We start from the raw sequence: 15,595 nt of genomic DNA, 5'->3' as shown, positions 1-15,595 counted from the left end.
TTTGTGGATCTGAGGCCCCCAAGCTTCTTTGAGGTATTCTCCCCCATTCCCTCCAATTTGTTTTGGTTTTCCCCTCTTTTGTTGGATACATTATTTCACATTAGGTGATGTTAGATTAGTAGATAGATGATTTGGGAAATAGTTTGTAGTTGATAGATGATTTGGTAGGTAGTGTAGTTGGTAGATGTTTGTAGTTGTCCACCAATAGACATAGTTTGTGTAATTTTTTTTGAATTATAGATGATGTATGCATGCGCTAGTAAATTAGCTATATGTTGAATATATAGATGGCATAATATTTGTTTGAATCTGAAAAGACTACTTTGGCAAGCAAATATATTTAGAAAAAATATTATATGTGTGAAGTGGTATGACAATATAGTTGAATATATAGATGGCAAAGTTTTTTTTGCAAAAGAGATGATGAAATTTGATGATTGTGTGTGTCATGATTTGTTCAATAGAATGGCGGATGATGATTATGAAATGTATTTGATGGTGAAATTTGGTACTCTAGATGATATGTGTGCATATGTAGAAGAAAGAAATGATGTGGTTATGTGTGAGAAGAATGGTGTTTTTATATGGCATAACTTGAAGAAGGAAATAGTATTGTTTGATATTGTTGGAAAACTCAAAACGGTGCCCGAGCTCATCTGCTCCCTCTCAGCAAAAAAATCAAAAAAAATACTAGAAAAATACAAAAAAATTCCAAACTTTTTTGTGGTGGTAGATAATTTGACGCGTGAGGTGCGCCCCAAAATTCAACTCATTTGGACATCTGAGCAGCTCTCGGCAAAAAAAACAAATCGGGTCAAAACAGTGCGTGAACAGTATACATTTTTACAGACCCTGATTTTGTCTTTTTTGCCGAGAGCTGCTCAGATGCTCAAATGAGCTGATTTTTGGGGCGCACCTCACGCGTCAAATTATCTACCACGACAAAAAAATTGGAATTTTTTGAATTTTTCTAGTATTTTTTTGAATTTTTTTCTAGGTGTGGGTGCAGATGAGCCCGGGTGCAGATTAGCCGCGCTCGATATTGTTCATGTATTCATAGATGTTTGTGATTTTTTTGTAGGATGGCGGATGATGATGGACCTTGGTATGACGGATTAATCGATGAGTGGGATAAGGAGCATCGTGCTCGTGTCATTGAGAAGGGAGATGTAAGAAGCAAGACTTATCAATTTTCGTTGTTTCTCATTTGTGTTCTTGTATTGATTAAAACATCACTTTATTTGCAGCTTGTAGTTGCTATGCGCATGAGGGGTCATTCCGCTGATGACTTTACTTACGACCCGCGGTACGAGCCTTACGTTCGGAGATTGGGTCTTCTCCCATTCGTGTTGCAGTTTAAGCGACGCGCTTCGCCGGTGAACCACGCGGCGCTGACCGCACTTGTGGATCGTTGGAGGCCGGAGACTCACTCGTTCCACCTTCCATGTGGGGAGATGGCGATGACCCTACAGGACATGGCTATGATAAGCGGCCTTCCTATCAACGGACAAGCTGTTACCGGTCGTGTCAGCGTCGGTAATTGGCGAGAACGGACTAGGAATTTAATTGGTGTTCAGCCCGACGGCCCTCAGGAAGGCAAGGGCGATACCGCGAGAGTGAGGCATTCTTGGCTAAAATTGGTCAGAGGAAACACCAATCCATGCCCTCAGGGTGCGAATGACGTGGTTGTGCAGCAGTACGCGCAGGCTTATCTTTGGTATGTACTAACAAAGGTAGTCTTCTCAGATGCAACCGGGAACTCAGCCCTCTGGATGTTTCTGGAGCTACTCAATAACTGGGATACCCAGTATAGCTGGGGTTCGGCCGCACTAGCATATTTGTATCGTCAGGTAAGAGATATTTGCAACCATTTATCTTGCATTTGTCATGCGCCTCCATATCTAACATGTTTGTTTGATTGTAGCTTGACTTGGCGTGTCGCAGGAAGGGAGATACATCCTCATTGGTTGGGTTTGTTTGGAGCCTATCCGTGTGGATGTGGGAGCGGATCCCGGTTGGCCGACCCGATTTCAAGAACCCCAACATGCCAAACCCACGGGGTAATCATGACGGGGTGCATGATGATGATCCATATCGGCGCCCTACGCTTGCTTACTATTGGGAACAAGTGACAGTGTACACAGGAAGCTCGCATGTGCGATACAAGTGCTATATGAATGAGCTGGACATCTTGACTGCTGAGCAGGTATAGAGAAGTTCGATGAGACCTAATTTAGTCAAGAATGAAACTTGTATCTAACAATGTATCTCTTTGTTTTGCAGGTACATTGGTTGCCTTATGTGGAAGATCGTGGCTTTGATCTTAATGAGATGTGCACGCGTGATAGCCATCTTTGGCAGGCGAGGTGCCCAATGATATGCTTCTTCGCAGTCGAGTGGCACTTTGTAGACCGTGTGGCAAGACAATTTGAAAGAAGACAAGGTATTCCAATTGAGGAGAGCAAGGAGGAAACGCTATCTCTGCATCGGTGAGCAAGCATGCCTTGAGTATGTAGTAGAGCATTGAATAAGTCTATGTTTGCTAATGCTTTGTCCCATGCATCATTTGTAGGTTTGATCGAAGGAACAAGCAGGATATATCAGATTGGGCAAACAAACACCGTGCGTGGATAGAAATTTGGAATCAAAGAGACACGTTAGTGCAATCAGAGAATAGACCTCACAATCAGTCAGCATATCAGAAGTATCAAGTGTGGTATGCAGATCGTTACCGGTTAAAGCTAAAGCCTGGTTGGACTCACGAGGAGTGGTCGGAGTTGGTGTCTGAAGACCTGGAGACTGCAGAAGGTTATCAAACCTTCAACACGGCTGTGAGAGACACCAGAGGGGCTCACGTTGACTATGCACCAATGCATGATGAAATGGTAGTCTGTTTGACCTATTCTAACATACTTGCATCATGTTGTCTTCTTTCAAATACATAAGTTTGGTGTGTTCATGAATTGCATGGCAGAGAGTTGCTTCTGTGCGTCAACGATGCCAATGTTGCACTGAGTCATCCACCTGGTGGTGCATTATCTGAGAGGACTCTTAGGAGCACGATGGAGGTGTGATCAATATATTATAAAAGTTTCTTTTCGCGGATTATTTATGTGCATCTCATACCATAGCATATTTTGTCTTATTGCAGAAGTTCAAGAAGCGGTTTCATAAGATGGCAGCAATGCTTTCTTGCCATGGTGCTCAGTCTAGTGATGTGTATGCACCTGGTAGCCGCGCCGCCACAGCTAATAGACGGTGTTATCTACAGAACAATGAGGACATGGAGGAGGAGTTCCATGAAGAGGAGCCAGCACATCAAGAGGAGCCAACACATCATGAGGAGCATGAGCATGATGCAACACATCAAGAGGATCATGAGTATGATGTTGATGCTCCACAACCATCACAGGTTACACAACTGACACAAGGCAATGCTCGCTCTAGGAAAGGCAAAGCCATAGCTAAGACACCAGGCAAGAAAGGTAGAAAGAAGACATGGAACACACAATTCCATATTCCGAAGTATCCTCATCAGCTTATCCCAAGAGGAATGCAATGATATAAGGCCAACACTGAGGTGGAGGAGGAGCCATACAACGAAGAGGAGGAGTAGGAGACTAGCGAAGAGGAGGAGCCTACACTTGCAACCATTGTGAAGAGAGGAAGGAGGAAGTGAGCTTCTTGTTGTCGTGGTAAAAACTTCTTAGGTTGTCTTGAATTTGGTGTCTTATGTATGCACTTGATGTCTTATGTATGCATGAATTTGTCACGATGAAAAATCTGTGGACTTGTTGTCGTTTGTATGCAAGAATTTGTTGTGGTGAAAATTCTGTGAAATGTGCTATCTTCTGTGTTCTATGAACCCGTCATATTATTATATATGTGCTGTCTTCCTGTGTCAAATAGCATGTCAAATATTATGTACAGGGACCCAGACGCCAGGGTCCTTGGCGTCTGGTCTAAGTCAGGGGAGCAGACACCAGGGTCCTTGGCGTCTGGTCCCAAGTCGACTGGAAGCAAGAGCAGAGTCCTGGACAGCAGAAACAGGGCAGCTAGATGCCAGGGTCCATGGCGTCTAGCCCTGGTGTAGTAGTTTTTTCATTTTGTTCATATTTTGTCACAACATAGTATCGAATGACATATATATTTTGTTCTAGCAAACACCCATAGTATCGAATGACAAACATTAGTGTTCACATAATAGCAAATGACAAACATAGTTCATGACCGCGATGGTCTACGATACAATGTCTCGAATGACATAGCAAATTACAAACATAGTTCAAATTACACAAATAGTCTCGAATGAGAAGTTCATCACATACAATGTCTCGAATGACATAAGTAGTTCATGACCATGATGGTCCACGATAGTTGAAACGACATGAACATCACATATAACTCGGTTTCCTGTAGCAATGCAAGTCAACAACCCTTTTCCATTCCCATTCTTGCAGCATTTCTTGAATCTTGCCATCATCAGTTATGTCAACCAATTTTCTTTCCCCGGGGCCATCTGACTGCCTCCTGTTGACGTAGTACACAAAATCCTCTTCCTTCAACCCTTGATTCAACATGAATTTAGTCTTCAACCAATCGAAAGTGAGGTCCACTTCACTAACTTGCACAACACATGGAGACAAGCCTTGCACATGAACAATAGGGCTAAGCACCCACTGAGTTTCCTTAGCCATCTACAACACACAAATCTCTTAGTAGCTAACCTATGATACATTAAACCACGAGGAAAACAAACTAGGGTTTTCACAAAAGTATGATACATTAAACCAACCAAAAAATGGGGGTGGAGTTGATTTACCTTCTAGTTTCGAAATCCTGAAGATCTAATGGTGAAACCGGACCGATTTGTGAGAGATTTGAGGGGGGTTAGGGTGCTGGATGAGGGAATGACATTGATAGGGCTAGAGGTGAGAGTGGGTGGATATGAATGAAATGAGAGGGGTAGAGGTGGATATGAATGGATGAGAGGGCTAGAGGTGGGCCCAAAAAACCTTATCCACTCGAATCTTATCCATCAGACAGATAACTGCAAAAATGCTCTCTGGATAGGGACCCAGACGCCACGGACCTTGGCGTCTGGATGTCCATCAGACACATCAGACAGGTGTCTGGTCTCCTGTGCGAGCAAAACGAGCCAGATGCTAGGGTCCATGGCGTCTGGGTGTGGGAGGCAGACGCCACAGACCTTGGCGTTTGGATGTCCATCAGACACATCAGACAGGCGTCTGGTCTCCTGCGCGAGCAAAATGAGCCAGACGCCAGGGTCCGTGGCGTCTGGGTGTGGGAGGCAGACGCCATGAACCCTGGCGTCTGGGGTGTCCATCAGACACATCAGGCATGTGTCTGGTCTCCTGCGTCTGGGGTGTGGGAGCCAAAAATGCCCTGTACCTTGGCGTCTGGGGTGTCCATCAGACACGTCAGTCATTTGTATGGTCTTCTGCGTGACCAAAATAAGCCAGACGCCAAGGACCGTGGCGTCTGGTATGCACATCAGTAAACTGGATAAGGACCCAGACGCCATGGACCTTGGCGTCTAGGTGTGGACCTGGTGTTTTTGCACACACTTCTGTCTTTTGTTAATGTTTTTGCTTAGCAACTTGTAGCACACACTATTAAATATGAACAAAGCATGCTAGTCTCAACCAAAAATATGAACAAAGCATACTAACTAGTCTCGAATGACGAACATAGTTTGCACATAATCTCAAATAGTCCCGAATTACAAGTTCATCATACACGATGTGTCGAATGACATAAATAGTTCATGACCACACAAGGTCTCGAATGACAAGTTCATCACACACAAAGTCTCGAAAGTCCATCATCGATGTCGGTGCCTTCTCCATTTGTCTACTGAGTAGTACGGGGCCACTTTCCCTTCTTGTCACGTGCCTCGTCCTCCTCTTGTGCATCGCGAGCCCTTGCAAGTTTTCTTGCCCTCTCTTCTTGACGAGCCTCCTTCTCTTTGCGTGCCCTCTCTTCCTCATGCTTCTTGCGCTCACGAGCCTCCTTCTCACGACGCTCCCGCTCCAATCCCCGTGCAAAGGACTCCTCAAACAGGCACTGCCTTCGTAAGTAATCTCGATGTTGGTCCTCTTGGACATCTTTTGGTACCTCGTGATCTATCCAAGTGAAGTACTTGCAAAGTGGAGGAGGCGACTACATAAAAAATCATGTTTTTGTTAGTAATATGAGTTCAAACTTGATGAGGTTTTTTGTATGTACACCTAACATACCGGTGGTATGTCATATGCGTTAGTTGGCCTTCGACGATCATGTGCATAGTTGGGACACACGAAAAACCTTCTACCTTCTGTCCATGACTTCTTGCGGTCCGTGGACACCTTCAGCTTGCAAACATCACCACACCAACATGGTGGTGTGGGCACATCCTTCTCCTTCTCCTTGTCCAAACTGGCCTCCATCCACGTCTTCAGCATGTCCTCTTCATCCGCGCACGGTGGCCTCGTCCTGGAACCGGATGAAGCCATGCCTACAAAAAGAACAATTGTCAGCACAAGACACAAAGAAAGTACATGTGTAAATACAGTAAATCAATAAATGCTAGGAATTGTATGAACAAATAATACACCATTTTTATTAGATCAACCATCTGGATTAAGCAAATAACCGAAGGCCGATCCATTATCAACCATTCCTCTACGACCGCCACCACCTCTAGCACTTGTGCTTCCTCTCCGACCACCACCACCTCTAGCACTTGTGCTTCCTCTCCGACCACAAGCACCTCTAGCACTTGTGCTTGCTCGACCACCACCTCTAGCACTTGTGCCTTCTCGACCACCACCTCTAGCACTTGTGCTAGCTCGACCACCACCTCTAGCACTTGTACTCCCTCTACGAACACTAGCAACTCTAGCACTTGTGCTCCCTCTACGACCACCACTACCACATCTGACACTTGTGCTTCCTCGACCACCACCACCGTCACCTCTTCCACCTCGTTCACCATTGGTGCCACCTCCACGACTTGTTTTTCTTTTTTTGGTTTTCCTAATCTTGCATGTCCGCTCATTGTGTCCCTCTTCACCGCACACTCCACAGTTGATAGTGTCAGGAGTGTGACGCCCGGATAATTAAGCTACAGTAATTCCCTGCTAATGATGCCACGTCACCTCAGTTATTGTTGATAACCTCGCGATGATTCGAAACTGTTTCAAATTTCAAATTCAAATTATTGTCAACAATAAAAGTTTTCAAAAGTTAAAACAAAAATGTTCAGGAGGTGCCATCATTTGCATATGTAAATATGGTGCAACAAACACATTTTTATAAAATGCCTAGATATTTTATAGTGGATGGAAACAACAAAACAACTAAAGAAAATAAATAAAAGAAAGAAAATACAAAAGAAAAAGAAAAACAAACTAACAAAAAAACAACAAAAGGGGAAACACCCCTCCCACTGGGCTCAGGCCCAGCAGGCCATCGGACCAACAGCCCCACTCCCCTTATCCACCACTCCCGTACCCCGAACCCTCCACCGACACCCCACTTCCCCCCCTCGAAATATCTCCCCCCTCTCTCCCCCGATTGGATCGGGATCAGAGGAGGAGGGCGTCACCCGGACCGCCGACGCCGCCCGGTGCTGCCTCGCCGCGACGCCGCCACCTCCACCTCGTCATCTACCCCGCCGGCCTCCCTCCTGCTCCGCCGCGTCGTCCCCGTCGACCACCCCGAGCCTCCCCGAGCACGCTGCCTTGTCCCCTACACCCGCAGTGAGCTCCCCCTCCTCCTCTCTCCCTCGCGCGTTCCGGTGCCCCGCTCCCCTGCTCCCCGCGTCGCGAGCTCCCGCCCCTGGCCTGGCTTCCACTCGCCGGCGGCCGCGCTCGGGTCCTACGCCCGTGCCCTGGCTACTCCGGCGCTCGCGCCGCCCCTGCCCTTGCTGTCCGCCACCGCCGCCCGTCGCAGCGCCCACGACCCCCTTGGACGCGCGCCTGCCTCGTTGCCGTGCCCCGTCTGCTGGTCGTCGCTCCGCTCGGCGCCGCCTCCTCTGCCGCGGCCACTGCGCGTCTCCCCGGCGCCCACTAGGCCCCGCCAGCCGCGACCCCTGCCCTCGTCGGCAACCTCCTCCGTCTCGGCTGACGTCCAGGGCCAGCCGGGCTGCGCCAATCCCTGGCCGGCGTCGTGCCCCGCCGTGGCCGCCAGCGCCCACGCCCGCGTGCCCCTGGGCGTGCGCCCGAACAGGGCGCACCCGTAACCCGTCACCCACACCCGCTAGGCCCCCAGGGGCCTATGACAGGAGGGCTTCGCCTCCAGAACGTTTATAAAAAAATTAATTAAAATTAAAATTAAATATTAATTAATTAATTAGTTAATTACTTAAAGAGTTAATTAACTTAATTAATTTTGATTAATTAAACTAATCAAATAACTAAACAAATTAATCTGTTAGTTAATTAATTAATCAGTCAATGACAGTGGGGCCCACCCCTAAATAATCCTGATTAGGTTAATTAATATGTTTAATAAAAATGTGTCACTGACCAGTGGAACCCACTGGTCAGGTTGACCAGTCAACTCTGTTGACTGCTGACATCATGCTGATGTCATAAATCCATTTTCGAATTAAATTAAATAATTAATTAAATTCCTGAAATTAATAAAATCTTTAGAAAATCATATCTTTTAATCCGTAACTCGGATTAAATTATTTTCAACATGAAAGTTGCTCAGAACAACGAGACGATTTTGGATATGCAACCCGTTCGTCCGCCACACACCCCTAGCATATCAAACACGCAACTTCCCCCCTTCGGTTCATCTGTCCGGAAACACGGAACACCGGGGATACTTTCCCGGATGTTTCCCCCCTCACCGGTATCACCTCATGCCACATTAGAACACATCTAGCTCTGCTTGTTGTCCTGTTATGCACTTGCTTGCTATGTATTTACTGTTTCTTCCCCCTCTTCTCTCCGGTAGACCCTGTGACGATGCTGATGCCCCTGTGGTCGACTACGTCACCGACGACCCCTCCTTGTCTGAGCAACCAGGCAAGCCCCCCCCCTTGATCACCAGATATCGCCTACTCTCCTCTATACTGCTTGCATTAGAGTAGTGTAGCATGTTACTGCTTTCCGTTAATCCTATTCTGATGCATAGCCTGACATTGTTGTTACATCTGTTGATACCTTACCTGCAATCCTAAATACTTAGTATAGGATGCTAGTTTATCATCATTGGCCCTACATTCTTGTCAGTCTGCCTTGCTATACTATTGGGCCGTGATCACTCGGGAGGTGATCACGGGTATATACTATACATACATACGTACTATACAGATGGTGACTAAAGTCGGGTCAGCTCGATGAGTACCCACAAGTGATTCTGATGAGGGGGCTGAAAGGACAGGTGGCTCCATCCTGGTAGAGGTGGGCCTGGGTTCCCGACGGCCCCCGACTGTTACTTTGTGGCGGAGCGACAGGACAGGTTGAGACCACCTAGGAGACAGGTGGGCCTGGCCATGTTCGGCGTTCGCGGATACTTAACACGCTTAACGAGATCTTGGTATTTGATCTGAGTCTAGCTACTGGCCTATACGCACTAACCAACTAGGCGGGAACAGTTATGGGCACTCGACGTCGTGGTATCAGCCGAAGCCTTCTTGACGTCAGCGACGGAGCGACGCGCGCTGGATTGGACTGGAACGCCTACTCTTGTATAAGGAAGGCTAGGTCTGCTTCCGGCCGCCCTCGCAACGTGCAGGTGTGCAATGGGCGATGGGCCCAGACCCCTGCGTGCATAGGATTTAGACCGGCTTGCTGACCTCTCTGTTGTGCCTAGGTGGGGCTGCGACGTGTTGATCTTCCGAGGCCGGGCATGACCCAGGAAAGTGTGTCCGGCCAAATGGGATCGAGCGTGTTGGGTTATGTGGTGCACCCCTGCAGGGAAGTTAATCTATTCGAATAGCCGTGATCTTCGGTAACAGGACGACTTGGAGTTGTACCTTGACCTTATGACAACTAGAACCGGATACTTAATAAAACACACCCTTCCAAGTTCCACAAACAACCCGGTGATCGCTTTTCCACAGGGCGACGAGGGGAGGATCGCCGGATAGGATTATGCTATGCGATGCTACTGGAGATGCTACTTGGAGATGCTACTTGGAGATGCTACTTGGAGATGCTACTTGGAGGACTTCAATCTACTCTCTTCTACATGCTGCAAGACGGAGGCTGCCATAAGCGTAGTCTTCGATAGGACTAGCTATCCCCCTCTTATTCTGGCATTCTGCAGTTCAGTCCACTGATATGGCCTCCTTACACATATACCCATGCATATGTAGTGTAGTTCCTTGCTTGCCAGTACTTTGGATGAGTACTCACGGTTGCTTTCTCCCCCCTTTTTTCCCCTTTCCTTTCTTTCTGGTTGTCGCAACCAGATGCTGGAGTCCAGGAGCCAGACGCCACCGTCGACAACGACTCCTACTACACCGGAGGTGCCTACTACTACGTGCAGCCCGCTGACGATGACCAGGAGTAGTTAGGAGGATCCCAGGCAGGAGACATGCGCCTCTTTCGATCTGTATCCCAGTTTGTGCTAGCCTTCTTAAGGCAAACTTGTTTAACTTATGTCTGTACTCAGATATTGTTGCTTCCGCCGACTCGTCTATGATCGAGCACTTGTATTCGAGCCCTCGAGGCCCCTGGCTTGTATTATGATGCTTGTATGACTTATTTATGTTTTAGAGTTGTGTTGTGATATCTTCCCGTGAGTCCCTGATCTTGATCGTACACGTTTGCGTGCATGATTAGTGTACGATTGAATCGGGGGCGTCACAAGTTGGTATCAGAGCCGACTGCCTGTAGGAATCCCCTTTCCACACTCCTTGGCCGAAGTCGAGTCTAGACATCGCAAAAAACTTTTACTAACTTGGCTGTGTGCCTTACGGGTCCACGTCGCCATTGGGTGGCACTAGGATCTTTTACTCCTCGGCCTTTACTCTGGGATTCTGAACTCTCTTCTATTCGGGTTAAACGATTTTTTACTAAAATCTAACTTTAGTTCTCGAAAATACTTTCTCCCGGAGAGGCCCTTCAGTCCAGATGATCACCGACTGCACCAGAAGATTTCGGAGATACTCTTTGATATTCTCTCGAGATTTTGTGCCCATCACTTTGCTATTCCCGACCACCGATAAATCCTTATGGATAACAACTTACACCTACCATTCATACGATCATCCTCCATTGATCTTGTTATTACCAGATACCCCGAAGTTTTCTCTATTGTTCCGAGAATACTTTGTGCCTACTGCCTAGCAGTTCTTTGCCACATGAATACCCCTTCAAATAGATCCTCGCACTTGACGAGTATCCCCTCATCCCTAGCCATTCATGTGTTTCACATAAGTCCTCGAAATACCATTCAATTTTCTGAAAATCCTCAACAGCCCATTGCTCTTGATTTCCTTGCCTTCCGGCATTATGGTTAATTCCATACTTCTAGTAATCTCCGTTGACATCCTCTATCACTATCATTTCAAGTCACTTGATTCGATCTGTTGTGAATGCTCGCAATCCTCAATCAGATCCTAGAATTCATCCTTCTGGCTCAGATGTCATTTTGAACATGAGTTGGTTCTTGGCCAATCAGATTGCCATCGATTGTACCCCTAAGTCTATTCAACTTATCCATCCTTGATCAGGGCGTTTGCTCCTGATCCCTTGATTTGAAAATCATAATTCCTTTGTTATTTAAACGATGAATTATTCAGATGTTCTATAAATCGATGCCTTTTGCATTCTTTTTCCTTCTGATTGAGTACCGATACTCACATCAGATTTCGGGTGGTCCGCGAGACCAATTGCTTGGTTATTATCCGACAGTGTCCTTCATATCCAATAACCTTGAGAGTTTCTCCCCTGATACATAATGCCTTTGGTAAATTGTGTCCTCTGCCTTTGGCAAGTTATATCCTATGCTTGTGTCAACCAAGTGCTCTGCTTCGACCATGTGTTAAGTGATCCTGAAAGATTTCACGTGTCATACTTATCTGGTATTGCACCAAGTAAAAGCTTTCAACAACTAATGTCATTTTCGAAAAGCAAGAGGTGAATGAAATGTTATGCATTAAAGAAGTGGGAGTCGACCTTGAACTTTGTGTTCATGCCCATGAAAATGATGTAGACCGTCTCGGAAGCTTCTTGCAAAATGATTATCTAGTTGTATGATTCTTTGGGTATTCTTGAATTGATTCCTTATAGTTATGGTTCCGACCATGCTGTCCTGATCTGATATATCTGATGGGAATTCATTCTAGTGCCTTGTCTACTTTTGGCGAGGTTGAAGTATCTACTGTCACAGGTCAATGACCCGGTTATACTTTTATCATGTTCAGCCTTCGAGTATTACCCCTGGTACCTCAAAGATGTCTGGCCATTGCACCACATCTTACTAACTTTGTTAAAGTAATGTCTTTCCTTGTCATAATCACTCTACGGGTTCTGGATTGTCGTCAACCGAGAACATCCTTAAGTGAATCGATTCCGCGCTCCGATACGATAGCTCTAAGTAATTTTCGTTGCTTATGAGTTTAATAATCTTTCAAGTCATTTCTAGCCTGATCGGCTACATCATTTTGTGCTAAATTTTAACTGTGCTACCTGTTCCTTCTTCTCGGAGCACAATTTTTGGCGATGGGCTAAGCTTATGTTGATCTTCCTCGTCATATCATTTCACCTTGAACAACAAGCTTGGTTTCGAGTTTGTGTCGTACCCGTGGTTCCAATAAACTTGCGCTTCATCATTCCTTTGACTTGATGCCATCATTGATCGATTACATCTTCATGAAATCTCTCGACAAATGTGTCGTGATCATCGTCAACATTTTGACTCCTCCCAGGATATCAACCAAGTTCCTGATGGTAAGTACCATCCTCATCCCTTGGTAATTTGAGTTACCATCGACAACATCCTTATCTTTCTTTCATCATAAACTTGTTCAGGTTGTGGATGCCACTTGCTATTGAGCTTGTATTACGTTCTACCTTGAAGTATTACCACCTTTTATATCAAGGATGTTGTGAGAATTGCTCCACCTCTTAAGAATTCTTGGTATAGTGATACTTCTCACCATCACCATTCTTTCTTGTGTTGTTTCTAACCGGGATACCAACAGGTGAACAACGCTGTTTGGATTCCGCCCTTCTATCAACCCTATTGCTTTGGAGTTAATGGTCAACATTACATCCTTAGGCCATTGATTATCGAATCACCATTCTAACTTTGATCATGCTACCTAAACCCATATTTCGGGTGGACCTTTCAACCAATGCTTAACCAAATATGTTTTTCCTCAAGCATACCTCTTTGTATCATTTGATCTGACAAATGTTATCTCTTTGTTCACATAAGTGTGGAAATCCATCTTCTGAAAATCTCAATGAATTATCGCTGAGTCAATCAGCCACCTCCTCACACCTCCTTGAATTAATGATGAACTCTTGTTTCGGAACTCGCTCCCACTGTTCAATTCCCGAGAATCTTACAATGTCATCTCGACAATTTGGTTGCACCTCTCTTCTCAGGCATCCCAAGTTTGCGGTATCCTGACACCAATCATATCTTAATCTCCGTCAGATATGATGGTTGGAACATATTTACAAGAGTTATAACGCTAGTCTTCATAAGACCCGGCAAGGTGATGTCATGCCTAGCACACCTGGCCGGAGGACCTATTATTATAGCTGTTCCTTTTTGGCAAGGTTAACCATTCTTCCATGAGGGAATTGTAAAACTTATTCTATAAGTTATTCCTGATGAATCCTCTGAGTATCCAAAGTCTGACCTTTGCTTGAAGACCATGTCAATGCTATCTCGAAGCATGTCGGTGGTACTCCGATCTTCAATAAGAACATTTGAAGCACCATGCTAAATTTTCTTTATCAATTATCCAAACACCGTTGTATGGCTAATATCATGAGATCCCCCCTTACCTAATTGGTTTTCTACTTTGTATCCTGTCATGGATATCATGTTCTGTTTGTCCTTGGAAAGGATATACCCCTGAAATATGTGTTTAAACACATTTTCTTTCCATTGTTCTGTTTAATCTGATAATCATATTTTCCTTCCCATTGGTTGGTTTAACGTTTCTTGTGATCTATATGATCTAAGTAGTAATATTCTCCTGCTTAGGTAGACACCTCGGTTTACAACTCTGTCAGTGTGACCCTGTTACTATTGCTGACAACATCCTGGTAACCCCCGATGGATGAGAAGCTTGCCTATTGGTCCGCCTCGTTCAACGAGCAGGAAAATGGTTCTCTTCGTCCCTCGCCCTTGGTACCGACGTTGTTGCCGACATAATCGACAGGCTACCCTATGACATGCCTTGCTATCATGACCATGCAAGATGTCACCACTCCTCCTACTTTTATCCCACATGGTGGGCCCATAACCCACAGTTCTACAGGATCGAAACCTGACTCTCATGTGCACCACCTGTTCCCAAGGTTGTTCCTCGCGCTTGACTTTGTATGTAATTCACGGACCACCTATCTAGTGATCTATTCTGGTATGAGGCGCAATACCTATTCTCGTTGCCCTAAAACCCTTTCACCTTCTGATTAGGCATCGAACGATTGCCTATCCGTTTGAAACTTCTCATGGTACCCTCTTACTTTGCTCTCGATATCTTATTAAGTTTCAAATCGAGAGATACTTGTGCTTCTCCCCTGAGTTAACCGTCTGATGCTCGATCTTGTTAGAATCCATCCATATAGAATTTTCCCTTCTTATTCTTTCGTAAGAACGATGGAGAACCTGAAGAAAGGACGACAATTTCATCATGATGCGTTGAAGTAGCGGACTGAAGACACCAATGTAATGGATCGACTTCTTCGAGAAGGACAACCAAGACCGAGAAGACCCGTTAGAATTTCGTAACCAGACATTTCCCCTTGACTCCCCTCTTCAATCTCGGGACGGGATTTCTTGTAGTGGAGGAGAACTGTGATGCCCGGATAATTAAGCTACAGTAATTCCCTGCTAATGATGCCACGTCACCTCAGTTATTGTTGATAACCTCGCGATGATTCGAAACCGTTTCAAATTTCAAATTCAAATTATTGTCAACAATAAAAGTTTTCAAAAGTTAAAACAAAAATGTTCAGGAGGTGCCATCATTTGCATATGTAAATATGGTGCAACAAACACATTTTTATAAAATGCCTAGATATTTTATAGTGGATGGAAACAACAAAACAATTAAAGAAAATAAATAAAAGAAAGAAAATACAAAATAAAAAGAAAAACAAACTAACAAAAAAACAACAAAAGGGGAAACACCCCTCCCACTGGGCTCAGGCCCAGCAGACCATCGGACCAACCGCCCCACTCCCCATATCCACCACTCCCGTACCCCGAACCCTCCACCGACACCCCACTCCCCCCCTCGAAATATCTCCCCCCTCTCTCCCCCGATTGGATCGGGATCGGAGGAGGAGGGCGTCACCCGGACCGCCGACGCCACCCGGTGCTGCCTCGCCGCGACACTGCCACCTCCACCTCGTCATCTACCCCGCCGGCCTGCCTCCCGCTC

Source organism: Triticum dicoccoides, chromosome 5B (genome assembly GCF_002162155.2).
Source record: "Triticum dicoccoides isolate Atlit2015 ecotype Zavitan chromosome 5B, WEW_v2.0, whole genome shotgun sequence".
NCBI lineage: Eukaryota > Viridiplantae > Streptophyta > Magnoliopsida > Poales > Poaceae > Triticum > Triticum dicoccoides.
This window is presented reverse-complemented; position numbering follows the sequence as displayed.